Source organism: Python bivittatus, unplaced genomic scaffold, assembly GCF_059951505.1.
Source record: "Python bivittatus isolate LINGU-HERP-01145 unplaced genomic scaffold, Pbiv_v1 ctg000700_np1212, whole genome shotgun sequence".
NCBI classification, from domain to species: domain Eukaryota; kingdom Metazoa; phylum Chordata; class Lepidosauria; order Squamata; family Pythonidae; genus Python; species Python bivittatus.
Genome location: NW_028277098.1, coordinates 96,745,001 through 96,760,441, shown reverse-complemented (window position 1 = coordinate 96,760,441; position 15,441 = coordinate 96,745,001). Strand labels below are relative to the sequence as shown.

General features: G+C 37.9%; 1 long non-coding RNA gene across 2 annotated transcripts in view; it reads right to left on the bottom strand.

The window, feature by feature from the left end:
- Positions 1 to 695: 695 nt before the first annotated feature.
- Positions 696 to 15,441, bottom strand: part of LOC148214279 (uncharacterized) — a 38,975-nt gene continuing 24,229 nt past the window's right edge. For both annotated transcript variants that reach the window (XR_015798454.1, XR_015798453.1), the window contains 2 exons: positions 4,761 to 4,813; positions 696 to 3,989 (listed from right to left, as the gene is read on the bottom strand). This is a non-coding gene — a long non-coding RNA (uncharacterized LOC148214279). The remainder of the gene's footprint in view (positions 3,990 to 4,760; positions 4,814 to 15,441) is intronic.

The window sequence follows — 15,441 nt, the reverse complement described above, 5'->3', positions numbered from 1 at the left end:
TCATTTTCTAGCTAAAAACTGGGGATTAGGAACCTTTGCTGATCAACTTACAGATCCTGATTTACCTTCTGCACATCTGTGATCTAAATGAATACCCATGATTACAGCTTTGGGCAATGAGTTTCACTATGCATTTCAGTGGGGAAGTATATTCTGTGCATAATCTACTGACAATCAAGTTAATTACTTCATGCTTTATGGGAGTCGAAACATTTTTCTCTGTCCATAAAATACACTTCCCTGTTAAATAGCTGCTCTTGTCCCTAAACTAAAACTTTCTAGACCCACAAGGCTCTTTTTAGATAGGATTCTGTTTGTAACTGCTCCTTTGTACAGCATCTCTACCTGTGCCAGTTCTACAATATTGCAGAGTTCATGTACAGGGTTTGTAATACTTGCTATTTCAGATCGTCTCCTTTCCAGCATGACGTTTACACATTTTCTGGCACCTCCACTAAGTCCATTTAAGAAAAAACATAATAATTAAGGAGAACAACCCATCCTTGTTGAAGTATTTTCACTGTAAATTTCACAGTGCCAATTTAGACCTCATCAGTATCTGTGTAAAGTTAGTGTTTCAGTTTCGCTTTATTTTGCATCTCATTGTACTCATACAGAACCTCTTCAGCGGAACTGCTGAGCTCAAAGTAAAGGGCCTTATTGTTTAAAAAAAAAAACAGTTTGCAGAAAGGGAGCGCTGCATGAAAATGTTTCTTTATTAATCACTGCAACAGACAGAAACAACAAAGCAGAGCACTCTTTGAAGGAGAGCTTTATAGAATCTTGCAAGCTTCTGTGGTTAAAATATACAGTTCTAAATTACCGCTCAGATCAATAACAGTAGGAAGATGGAGATTATCAATCGCTGAGTAGCCTCAGTTGCCGAGAATTGACTGGCAAGCACATAATGACTTTGGGCCCAGCCCACCAGTTTAGAGCCAGGGTGATAGATCTCCAGGTGTCAATCATCATAATTTCCTTATCGACAATGTCCATGGGGCTATTTGTCTTCCAGAAGTCTCGGTCCACTTGGAGCACTTTATCCTTCAGAGCCGCCTGAGAGCGTGATCAATGCACAGCTACAGCTGGTTGAAGGGGACCAAATCCATTGAACAGTTGATTTGGTTCCATTTTACCAGCTTTAGCAAAGCATTTTGGGCCTCGTCACTTGTCGCTACAAAGGGGAGGAGGGAGGAGAGCAAAAAAGCCTCTGGAATGACCCCATGCCTGCTCTAGCAGCCTATTTTCCAACAACCACAGTTGTATTTCTGCTGATGGGTCAAATTCATCAAAGGATAAGCTGAAGGTGCACAAAGATAAAGGGAATCAGGTGGGAGAGAAATGGGTGTCTTATAGTCAGGTATGGCACACACTGAATATATAAAAAATATCGGTGAAATATATGTTGAGAAGACAGTGTCAATCTAGAACATAGGATGATCCACGTTCATATAATTCCATTGATTTTTCAACTGTTATTAGAATAGATAATTCCAACACTACCCTGTAAACTTAAAAAGCAACATCTGTACTGTATCTCTGATGCTACTTCAAGAAGCACCTTTCCTAATTGCTTGTCACGTTCCAGATTAGCTACAGCACTACAAGATGTTCCACTAAACTCCATTATATTTATTAATAAGACTGAAATGCCACAATGGTTTAGAGCCAACCCACCTTTGTAGGTGTGTAATTCAGTAATACATCCAATCAAAACCAATGGAACAATATCACTAGAAGATCATTTTGCTTGAGGTCACTTCAAAATATGTAAGTGTTTGTAGGTAACATAGACAAATCAGTTCTGCCTTCATTCAGTTTCTCATTTTATAGAGTACATGTATGGTTAGGTCCCATTTACACATACATTTGCAATTTTGGAGAAGAAAAAAAAGAGTGACAGAATTCATATACTATTTCATGGACATTTCTCCCCAAACAGACATTTTTGTATTTTTTTTGTATGGCAAAGTTCCAGATTTTGGTCTATATGTACGTTCTGATTTATACATAGATTCATGAAGTGTAAATTAGATACATTTATGTACAATTTTGAGTGCAACAAATTTCTCATGATCTGTATTTGTGGTATTTGACTTCTTCTGACAGTGAGAAAAAAGGTTCACAACATGGTAATGTTTAAACATAAAAAAGGAATTAGAAAAAAGAAGAGGAAAGGAAAATAGAAGTAGAAATTGTCTGACTTAGCTAAGGGGAGTTTTGAATCTAAATTCTTGTTTGTTTGGTCATAGGTTAATCTGTCATCAGTTGTGATTATTTGATTGTGAAAATTTGAGTATGTGATACAATCATGACTTGATGTTATAATAATTGGTCAATAAATATGAACTGCTTTCTCAAATGAACCTTGGATAGCTATACCAGTTCCAACCTTAGTATTTCTTACCTGATTTAGATATTGTCAGATGAAATCTTTATAAAGTTACATCAAAATTTTAACTGAACATTTGTGATAGCTGGTAGTTTGTCTTCTACAGACCTAGTAAGGCAAGGGAGAATAACAAAGAGATAGAGAGAAATAGCAAAAGAGAGAAAGAGGGAGGGAGGGAGGGAGGGAGGGAGGGAGGGAGGAAGGAAGGGAGGGAGGGAGCTGAACTTTGACATCAATCTCTTCCTTTCTCTGTTTGCGGCTCCAAGGGAAGTGAGAAGAAATCAAGTTTTGATTAATCATAGATAAATCACAAATGTTTAAAAGGTAAGATACATGAGCTGTCCTAAGCATAATACGATACATAGCACATTACTGAGTTCAAGCTTCTGAAACTGCAGTCATGGCAGATTTCTATTGTTTTTTAATCCTTGCTACCTCAAGAAATCTTCTGTCTAAGGGCTCTGCCTAGTTAAACCCCATTACTGGAAATAAATGTTTCCATCATCTCTTCCATATTTCCTCCCCCACACTCCAGCACGATAACAAAAGCTGTATCTCATCATTTCTGTCATGATGTTCAATTAAAATCAGCCTTAGTTTATTCAGTACTGTCAACAATGTCTCGCAAAGCTATGGTGATGGGACTCTTAAGAGCTCAAGTATGGGAAGACAATGATGGCTTATCATCATACAACATAATATAACCAGAAGGGAGATTCATGTTAATGATGATAGCTGGATAGGTTTGAATACAACCCCACTTGGTATTCTCCAAAGGTGAAAATGTTGGTTGAGGGTTCTGGAAGCCGCAGTCCAAACACAATGTAAGACAACATGTTGGGAAAAGCTGCTGTGAAATAAGCTCAGAACGTGCTTCATATCCTTCATTAAAATTATTTCAGATTATAAAGGGCTTGCCTCTTATGCCTGAAATCACCTTCCAGGGCTTAACCATTCTTCAACTGCAATGAATTCTATATATGTAAAATGGATTGAAATCCTATGGAAAAGTAGAAAGGAGAATATGAAGTAGAGGAGATGCCACCTCCAAAGCCATGCTGGATTTATGCTGGGAGGAACACAATTTAAGGGGAACAGAGTTAGCAAACTGTCCTTTTTTACTGAGTTCCTGTTGGAGGAACAATGGGGTGTTATTTCTTATATCTTTCTATGCATTACTCAATCCACCTAATACCCTCTAAATCTTCTCCTCCATATGAACCTCATCTACAATCACTGGGGGAAAACCAATGGCAAAGAAAAGGGAGTGGCAAGTTTCTACTGCAACACAAAAAGGTTCTGATGGGTGGACCTGAAAAAAGAGGCATCTACAGAGGATCATTCTCTAAACATAACAGAATGTATTTTAAGATAGTCTCACTTAGTTCCCATTCAGTAATAGCATTTGCTTTTTATGACTACGCTGTCACACTTTGATTTCAATGAGATCCAAAATGTACTTGTTTTGTTATCATATCAAGAAAGGAAGTGAAGTCCTTGCAGGTAAAAAATTGAAATGATCCAATCTCTTCTTGAATATTTTGAAGAGCCAAAAAGTTAATCAGATTTTTCATTGGAGTGGAAAGTATACATTATCCTGAAAATTAAGCACAAGGTGGAAGAAGATTGTCAAAAGAATGCCCAGTTGTGCACCTGAACACCAAAACCTTGATATCCCATTAATGATCTAAGAACATCATCAGGATGCAACCGTGGAAGACAATGTTAGCAATACAGAGTTGAAAGGTATGTCAATGACAGTCATCAATTAGTTAACATTGCTTCTCTTCTCTGAATAGAAGGGATGGTTATGGAAGGAAGATGCAAGTAATGCATCTCAAACCAGTTAGAAAGTGGGTGAGAGAAAGTATGTGTAGATGTTATAACATTTATTTAGCTTTCTACAATGAGTTATAGTTGGAAGCTCACTTTTTGGAAAAACAGTTTTTGCTGGCTGTTCACCATTTATCAAAAATAATAATGTGTTTTCCACCAGAGCGGTTTTAGTGGCAAAACCGCAAACAGCCGCCATCGGCTTGCTGCCACTTTTGCCTGCTGGCTGGATACTTAGATGTGAAAATGTTCCCTTGAGGCAACTATTTTCATGCTAAGATTTCTGCTTTCCAAGGCTCACGATGGGCTAATCCATTAAAAACACATAGTAAACTATAAAAAAAGTCTAAATGGGTACTGCAGTTAACTAACTCAACTCAATGCACATGCACACACACAGAGAGACATGTCCTACCAGCCTGTGACAATGAAATTACTGTTTCTACCAAAAGTCTCAAAACATCTCCAAAATCTCTATTCACTGCCCAGTCTTTAGAGAAGAAATTTCTGTAACTGTGTGTCCAATCCTTCTTACCCTCATTAGACTTGTTGCATTGATCCAAAGGTATTTGACATCCACTGTAAAGACTGCAATGCAAAATAGGGGTATACATTAATGCCAGTTTTTTGAACCCAACCTTTTTACTACAGAAAAGCCACAACACCCAAGAGATAGATACTCAGTATGAACTGGATTTATTCTGTCGGACTGTTAGGATTTTGCTCGCTCTCTAAACTTTCAACTTTACTTTTAATGTGAACGCTGAAGAAAAAACAATAAGGAATATAACCTTTCCACTTCAAACTGATAGAAGGAAAGGTGGTTTTCAGGGAAAAAGTAGTGGCCAAGGAAGGATATAATACTTTCATCACCTGCCAGGGAAGTTTTCTGAAGATACTTTTACTACATCAAGTGGGGAAAAGTGGCTGGTGGAAGGTTGCAGAAGAAAGCCTTCTCCAATTCACTCTTTCTCCCTTACAAATTACAGTCCCTTGCAATGGACAAGCAGCAGTTGGGGTTAGGGATGGGTAAAATGATCATTTATGTTTTTTTCCAAACATCCAAGTTCTGTGACTATGTCAGACTTGAGATGTATTTGTTAAAACTTCACATGAAAATGTCTATTTTAGTGCATAGTATTCCAGGCATGAGATGTTTTTGTTCTGCAATTTTACCTAATGTATTGGTATTTTTCATATATTTTCCTTAATATATATTTTTTTCCAAGCAATACATTTTGAACATCATTTTTATAATGGATATGCATTTTTATGCAGACTTTAAAATTATTTTTTATTACTATTATTATGAAACAGCATTGCAAAATTCAGAGAATTCTGAATTTCAGATGGCAAGAACATTGGGGTTTGGGCATTAGCTGAAAATACAGAATTAGAGGAGTTCACATTTAAAGGCAAACTAAATGAATCTCTCACTGGTTCACCTGCTCCATCCAGCCTTCGCTAGGTCTCCTAGGTCCCTATTTAAATAAGTTTGAAGGCATCTTGACAAGGTATTTTTATTTTACTTAATCTGGCAGTAAAATATAAAGTAGTTGCTCTTCTGAAATTTGTAGTTAAAGCATTTCCAATTCCTGCTTATCTAATCTTTCAGGGAGATCTTATATAATTCTATGCCAGTCATAGCGTAGGAGAATAAAATATATTACCTTAGCTATTTAGTTTCTTTGCTAAGACCAATATAGCAACATCTATTTTGACCAGAGAGGAGAAACTTGGTTAGTTCCAAGCATCTCATTGGAAATCTATAGAGAGCTTGATGAGTGCATTTGATTTGCACATTGTGGCTATATGCAGTCAGCATAATTTGCACACTGTTTTCACAAACACAGCAGCATGCCAAGCTTTAGTTAGTGAACACATTATGCTTAATCTATAGAATTTTGCAGTTACCTCTCTCTAATACAAAAACTGTCTCTGGATAACAAAGTTAAATCTTCTAAGACTTTTCCTATTTGCGGATTGTGAAAGCACATGTTTCTTAGAAAATGGAGAGAAAGGCTGAGTAACACTTCAGTAGGACTGCTGCCAGCTTCCAGCAATTAATATGGAATGCATGTTTTAATTATTTCTCATCTCCATTACATCATTATTCAGCAACATAGATCATTTCCACTCTTGTTTCCTGTCAATCTGACCTAAACTTTATTCTGGGATTTTAATAAATGCACACTATCACCTTACTTACAAAAAAAGGTTTTAGTGGCCTACCATACAGATAGAATTGATATAATCACTGTAACCATCTTAGTAAGAAGATGAAGTTCTAGGAGAATGTTTGAAACCAATACCTTGATAGTGAAATTTGCTTTTCAGTTGGGAACTTTCAATACAATCCTATATGTCCTTACTCATAAATAAACTTCTTGCGTAACCGTGTTTAGGGTTGGACATGAATGTTGTAATTTTTAATGTGACAGAATGGAAAAATAATTTACTGCATGCCTGGAGAGCAACTATGTGAACTATGATTGATTTTAATTACACTTAAATGTAAATGAAATCAAACCAAATTTAGTTTTTGTCCTGGCTGAAGCCACTACTTTGTTGGAGTGCAGCTTCCAGACTATTAACTCAAAGGCCAAATATGGCTCTTGACTCAGACAAAAACGTGCATCTCAGCCCTCTGAATCTTTCATCACCTCTGTATTGTAGTGATTCTCACGATGTCAATAGTGGCACTGGGCGATTCATTTCCCTTTTGCATTCTCATTAAGACCACACAGCACTGCCTCTTGCTTTCTTTTGTCTTAAAGCCAAAGAATCACAAATTGTCATCACAAATCCCAACATATCAATATTGCTAATGAACCAGAAGATTCCTACCATGCAATAGAGTGAAAGAATATTGAGCCCATAATCAGAGCAGGGAGGCCTACCATATCTGAAACTTTTTTGGGGGGTGGATGGATTGGGGGAGAGACAGAAAGAGAGACTTTGAAACTGATGACCTTCAAGCTACAGTCAACCTCAGAAACCAAATGACCCACATCTCAGGCAGTTCTGATATTCTTCATCTGGATAAAGAAATGCTTTGGCAGGGGGGAGGGGAACAAACCTGTGAGCAGTTTATCATTGGGGAAATCCAATCAAAACAACAATGCTAAATATTGATTTTTTTTACAGCTTTATCTTAATGAGGTACATGTTCCTTCAGTAATTAGCTTTTAGAAATTTTCTCTAAGTTAATGTAGTGTTTGATGTTGTTAAATCTAAAGGGCTCATGCCAGAGATGAAGCAATCTTTGATAACCTAGATGGTCCCTTATTCTCTCTCTTGTCCAAAAAGGTAAATGCAATGTAGATCGCACAAGCAAATTGTGATTACAGATTTTTTAAAAAAGAATGTTGTATACAAGTTACTGATTCTACAACCGAGGAAATGTAGTACTTTATGGATCTGACTCACACACATCAACTCTGAGTATAACATTATATCTAATAACATGGTACATTTATTTTCATCTAAAACAGCACATACATGCAAAGAATACATGCACCCAAGGAAACTGTAGGGGAAAAATGCAGAAATAGGGTGAAACTGGTTCCAACCTGCCACTGTAGTTAATGTTGGGAATATTAATATTATTAAGGGAATATAAACTCAACTAAGCCCAGTTTTACTCCAAGCATGCTCATGTTATTCTTAGAGTTATTCTGTGCATCTGAGCAATTAGACTGTGTTTAACATATGTGTGCTTGATAAATCATCATTTGCATGATAGGACCTATCAGGTTCCAGGAATTGTCATTACAAAGCTAAGGGTAAGCTAAACAGCAAGCATTTCAAGTGGATACATCTTACCTTGGAACCTTATCTACATCAACATTGGCTCCAATTATAATTAATTGGACACATACTGCATTTTCATAGCATCTAATTTTCTATTGATTTTAATGGGTGTTGGTGCTGTGTTGAATAGAGCTGTATCTGGTATCAGTTGCTGTTTAAAAATGCTGAGTACACTTCCCTGGATGGGCTAATGCAGTCAGCAGATGTTTTGAGACCCATCTAATTGTTAGCTTTAACAAATACACGATAACAGTAGCAGTGCCAAGCGGCTACCTTGGCTTTTAAAATTCAAGAGGAGGAGTGGGTGGACAGGTCTAGATTATTGTTAAAATAAAATAAACCAGCCTCTCTTTTGTCTGCGGGTTTTCACTGATTGCAGCCCTGAAACGGGGGTCTTTGGGTGCTGTCTCGGGTATAGGAAGAAAGCTAACTTGATTCCAGCTCTTTGAAAAAAGGAATGTTTTCCTTTTTTTTTTTCATGAAAGAGAATCCTAACTTGTCTTTTTCCTGCTTGTAGCCTAAAATGATACATTCCAAGAGGAGCTATGTGTTATCGTGTATATATTATGATGTTAAGATAGTGCTCTGTGTCCTCAATGTGTCCAAATCTGTGTCCAAATTTGTGCTCCAACACTCTAAGCATGTGTGTATCTATGCCTGAATCTGTGTACACACACAACTGACACAGACATATACCCTGTGGGAATCCAAAGGTTGCCTTACAGGTTTGTATTAACATGTGAAGAATACTTTAAGCGCCGAAAGAAGGAATTAAAGGATGCTATTAAATATCTGCTTGCGTCTCTGAGCCCAGCCTGTGGGCCATTTTCTAGCTACACTTCATTGCAATTAACATTTCAGTAGAGATAATTCTCTGTCTAAGCTTGTTTCAATGGAGTTGTACGAACCACAGACAGGCATGTCATTTCTTAGGCCATACATTTGGGAGTTATATTGCCACAGAACATATCAGCATTGTCAAAACTCCAAGCAAAACTTTGTTTAAAGGGGGAAAGCTTAGCTCGTGTATCAGTAAGTTTGCTTGAGTTATATTATAAAAAGAAGAAATGGACTGTGAAAAAAGTGTCAAGCAAACGAGACATTTTAGGCAAAACAATACTTTGCTCTTGAGTTTCACTCCTCCAATCTGTGTATCATCAGCTTCGCTTGCCCAAAGGTCTCTCCCATGAATCTTTTATTAGATGAATCTCATTTCCAAAATACATGCAAAATACCACCTCTTCTTCCTCTGTTTCTTCACATTCTCCTTAAAACTCCTGTAGCTTAAAAACCACAATAACAATATTCCCTTTTTTTCCCCTTCCTTGGCTGCTGCTGCTTCCACTATATATCCTTCACATTTATTGTCTTGCTTTACCAACATATAGGGAAGGGTTGAAAAACGTTTGACCGTAGTGTTACACACAGCCCCCAAACTCTTAAGACAGGGCTTCCAGAGCCCATCGATAATTATATTTTTAATGTGAGGGAAGGGACAAAGGATGAAAGACATACTGGAGAGGCATCATCTTAATAATTTAATTTCAATGAAATGCAGCCTGAATGAAGTGAAATTTGGTTTTGTCCTTGCCCACCTACTACTTTTTGGAAGTCAGACTCAATTGACTATTGAAAGACCAGGTGTAGTCTGACACAGAAAAAGTTGTTCGTTCTAATTAATCCTAAGAATGGGCAGAAACATTGTAGGGGAAAGAGAGAATGGCTTTGAGGGACAGGAGGAACAGCCACTCCGAAGTAACAGTTGGATAAAAGAAATCTAAGTCTAGGACAAGAAAGTAATGTGAGTAAACTTCTCAGATATGCCCTTCCCTAGCTGACAGGAAAATAAAGGGAGAGAAGGGGGAAGCCCACTCAGACTTGCACATTCTGTTACTATGGCTTTACAATAAAAGAAATACTGACCTGTATGGCATTTGTTTCCTACTCTGGTCTACCCTGAAGGGTTGACAAACATAGACATATAGATATTGCTGAATCCCATCTAACTAGGGAGGGAAAATATACCCCAATAACAAGCAGAGGGCCAGATATTGCCCATTCCTCATTTAGATTATAAATTCCGTGGAGCAGGATCTGGTCTTTCTCCCCTCCCCCCCCCCCCCTTTCCTTCCATTGCTCTACATCATGTTTGATGAAGAACCCTGCAGAAATCATTTTGCAACAAGTTAATCTTGGGCCAATTAATTCAACTACATCCAAATCTGGAGACTTGTTTCAGAAGCTCTCTTGTTAATATTCCAATGACTATTAATTGTTTCTGAAGCCTTTTCTTCAAGTTTAGGGTGCTTTACCGCAATTATCTACAGTTTTTAAATGTAAATGACTTCCTGCTGATTATATCAGAATGACTTTAAGAAGCAGTGATTTGCCACCTGATGAATTTTTAATCCCATTTTTTAGTAAGTATTAAAATGAATTACAAAATAAAAGAGAGGTTTATACTTAAACATGCTGAATAATGGTCTGATCGTAAGAAGAATTGTGCCAGTGGGTAAACTCTTCACAGAACATGAAATGGCTACTGTTGTAGTAATCCCTGTGCATAATACGGATGTTAGATTAAGGTAATATGTTAGTAAGAACTGTAGGTTGAAGGCCAAACTGCACTAATTAATTTCATGCATCTGTAAAAACTTAAGTAGCTACCTTCTGAAATTCAGCTGGTTTTTAGAGTAATTGGGATTAGAATTATGCTATTAAAGGTGGGTTTTAAAACTGCCCCTTCCTTGTATTTATGTCAGATGTTCCATTTAGGCTCAGACAACTTATTGTAAGGGACAATTGCCCAGCGGAATGCTTGAGGTTCAACGCTTGCATTTTGATGGACACCCACAGCAACTTTTTCATTTATCTCAAGGGGTAGTATTTACGGTAGAGTAACACCTTTGTCTTCTCAGATGGGCTCCCTCCTCTAGACCAAATGTATTTAAATCATGTAAACCAGTGACATGGCAGTCACCTTGTCGCCCATTATAGATTTTCTCTGGAAAGAGAAATGACAGAAAAAGGGAGGACAAGAAGTGGGGAGCCTTCTACACCCTTTGTAAAATTCCATGAATGACACAGGGCACCTACACAGCAAGAACCTGGAAGCCTCCTCTGAAGCTGGTATGTTTTTCTTTATTAAAAGAATCTCGCTCTAGCTCAACTTCAAGCCTAGTGACAGGCTTTCCCAATAGCTTAAGAATCTAAAAATGGTGCATAATAAAGATTTTAGAAAAATCTTAAGGCCTCAGATGTTAAGAGCCATTGCTACATCCAGTCTTTCGGAATTCCACTGAGTGATGATAAAGTTAGTAATTATCAGTGCAAACCATTCTTTGCATGGAACATTTTACATCTCCCTGAATGTTCTCCAGCAAGGTGTGTTCCGAATTATATCTAATATTTATTTATACTGAATAAAGTCACTGTATGGTCTGCTCTGCTACAAGCAGCTCTTCGAAGTCTCACGCAACAATATTCTCAAGTCTGCATCCCAAATTCCTTTTCTGAATTACAAACTGAACTGGGACACTGATTTGAAAAACACATGTTCCAGCCAATCACCCACAGAGATTTTGCTTCAAATCCCACTGTTTTAGAACAGCCTTTCCAAATCCTGGATTGTTTGACACAATATATTATCCTCAACTATTTGCAGTACTAATGTAAGATGGTGGGAATTGGAAGTTACTAACATCAAGGGATCCTAAACTAGGAAAATTTGCTTTAAGTAGTATGGCCAGCTGAGATGCAGGACAGAGCATTATTCCACTGCCCAGAATATGGAAGTAGGAAGAAGTATTTGTTACCTTTTGCATTTTTGCATGTATCTGCCATTGAATGTCATCAAAACTTCCTGTTTGTTCTTGTGATATATAAAGGTAGTTCTAACTTGTGATGTACAGATGTGAAAAAGCAATTGCTCTCTTAGATTCAGCAATGGGTTGAACCATCTCTAGCTGCAATAACTGCAACGAAACACTACTTGAAATCTATTTATTTGTTTATTTAAATTTGCACACCACCCAATTCCCAACAACATTTGTGATCAGTCCTTCACATTGCTGAATGGGAATTTTCAGCCATTCCTCCATGGTGAAGTGCTTCAACATAGTTACATTTGGGATCTGTCTAGCATGAACTGTTGTACCACAACTTTTCATTTGGGTTCATAGATAGATATAGGTCTTGGTCATTCCAAAACATATAGAGATGGAGATAAAGATAGACCTGGTCATTCCAAAAATATATTTTAAACATGAGAAACACAAAACATTGGAAAGAAACTCAGCCCAACTCTGCCTTAACTCCCTGGCTATAAGAGGAAGGGAAGAGAAAATACAGACTTTCACAATTCTGTTACTATAGTCTATTTCAATGAAGTAGAGTTCTAGCAGTCTTATGGATTGACTTGGTCTACCCTGAAGGACTGACAAATCCCAGAAGTTCCCCTTTTAATGGAAACATTTCTCCAAAAGGCTGGAAGATCATCCAGATATTTTGGTCCACTTGAGAGACAAGAAGCAAAGTTCTTCATGGTGAGCAACAGTTTCTTCTCTGTTACTTTCCCATGAATCCCATTTTTACCAATATTTTTCTGATGGTAGAACTGGGTTTTTCCAAGGAGAGAGAGGTCTGCAAATCCCTGGTTGTTATTCTGGGCTTCTCTGTGACATCCTGGATGTTTTTATGCTCTTCAAAGTGCTTTGAAAAGAACAGCCTCTCTTGGGAAGATCTGTCCCATATCTTCTCTATTGCAAGACCATAACTCTCTACGTGGACCAAGGGAGCCCCAGTACATTAGAAATTATTTTGTAACCTCTTTCAGATTGATAGGCATCAACATTTTTTTTAAAAAAAACTATCTTCAAAAATTTATTTTGAGGAAGACATGACATGCCTCTAGCCTCTGTGTGGGAAAAATTTCACTGTGATAAGGGAAGCCAAACTTTGTGAGATTTATATTTGTCAGGGCTGGCCCAAATCAGACTTTTTTGTTTAATGAAGTACTCATGCAACTGGCCTTCGTTATCCCTTTAACTATTGAAAGAGGGGGATACTTTTTCACACGGGCACACTGAATGCTGAATTACTTTATGAAATAAATGAAAAATCACTGAACATGGTGTTATTTCTTCACCCAGAATTCCTGAGCAAAGTTATGCAAAAATTCAGAAAATCCAAAAGCGGACAACTGTTGTCCTACCAAGAAGATTCACTTAGTACTTAGTCCCTTTTTATTGGCATTTTAGCACATAACTGCAACTCTAACTTGACCCATTTTTTTAAAACCTTCTCTGATTTAATTTTCAATCCCTTCTTAGTGATTTATGCCTTGCTTTATTTTTTGCAACCGCCTTAATGACCCTGTCTAGGTGGCCAAAAGTCAGGACATAAATACAATTAATAAGTATCTAATTCCGCAGTTCCAGAAGTGACTGCCTTCTCAACAGTAAAGCTTCCAACGTTAAAAAAAAATATTTCCAGAATTGGCCCTAACGGCAGACAGAACAAGGAAACAGCCTCAGGTGGGCAATCCTCACCACAGTCATGGGCAACACATCTCAGACATTTCTCGGAGCATCGGAAGGCTGATCGTCTCACTGATTTATCGCCTCCCAGTGCATTGCAGGCAATGCCTCTGACTAAGCAAGCGAACGAGCAAGCAGAGACAAAGTGAGAGCGTATGCATTGCTCTGCCCACCTGACATGTAAAGACAGAGTCATGCACGCCATGGGGCCCATCTTGCAAATTCTGAGCTGAACAGCAACCTTTCCATACATTGCTACCCAACTGCCAATGCTGACTCAGCTGCCAAACTAATTTCCCAGTGCAACACTGGGGCTGCTGTCTTTTCCCAGAAAAGCTGCCCAGTCCTATTACCAATCACCCAATTTACAACATAGGAAGATGCCTTCTTACTTGTTTTCCTGGCATAGAAAATGAGGAAGAGGGCATTAAAGGGAAGAATCACATGCTTTTTTTTTTTTTTTTCAATCCTACCTTCAGAGGCATTTTAAGCCCACGTTTTCTGTCCAGCTATGCCATGAAACTGCCAGTAAAAATAGGCATACTTCTTACCAATACCTTGTATGCATTTCTCCACCCTCTATGTTGTCTCAGTAAACATACCTACGCAAACACATCTTTGTGAAAGGTGAAATATTTCTATCCTCACACCGCTGCTACTTGTACTGTAATTGCCAGAGACTAAACCTCAAATCCTTTACATGCAAAATTGCATGGAAACTTCTCAGAATGGCAGAGTGTAGAAGGAAGAGGGAATGGCCTTGAAAGACAGGAGGAAGAGCCGCTACTAAGGCAACTGTTAGATAAGCAGGGCTTGACCTAGGCCAAGAAAATAACTTGAGAAAACATCTTAGATTCTCCCTAGTTCACACAAAGATAAAGTGAGGGAGGGGGAAGCACATTCAGACTTGCAAGATTCTATTATTAAAGCTGTTACAATAAAAATCATTCTGACCTATATGGCATTGATTTCTTAGTCTGGTCTACCATGTTGGGTTGACTCAAAGGTTCCTGCAACAGGAACTTGTTTTTGCATGCAAATTAAAGCACACTGTGATTTTTTTTTCCTTAAGCAAACAATGAATATTCACCGATGGTTCAGAATTTTCCCCAAGTCATCCTCATTAATGCAACAGGGGATTTTGAAAAAATTGAACCTGCGATATCATGACGTGACATTTTCCTGCTGTATCAACCCAGCAGGCCCATGGAAATCAAGTTTTGCTTTTGACTTCATGATGATCTGTTTTGCTTAAGGACAAATCTGAGAGAAAGAAAGAGACAGAAACAGAATGGGAGGAGGGGGAGGAAATTAAGAGGGTCCTTTTAATGCTGACTCAGCCAAGCAACACAATGCAAAGAGCCTCAGACCGACTCATAACTTCTGAATCTCTTCAAATGGCATATTCTTCTTCAACACTGATAAAACTTTAATGCCAAGTTGCTCAGCTTTTTAATAAATGTGTCAACAAAAGAGCAAAGCAAATTGATGAGGGCTTCCCAAAGAATAAATTCCTTTTCAAATGGTCTTCAGCAACACGGAGCATGGAGCCAAAGGAGCAGGGCTGGTGATTTTTGCTGTTCTTTGCAAAAATAGCATAATTTTAAAGCAAATTTTTAACTTCACCCAAGGCACCTCAGAGGACAATCCAGTTACTTTAATAAAGAAAATGACAGTTCTTATTATAGAGATACATGTGATTTTCTACCATTAGTCCCACATTCATCTTTTGAATAGTTAGCAGACAGAAGTTGTCAACAAAGTGGATGTACAAAACAGGCTTCTATTGTCAGTGTTTTCTTTGGATCTGCATTCTCTGGTGCATTTTAATTCGTGTGTTTCATGGGTAGGGTCCCTACTTCTGTA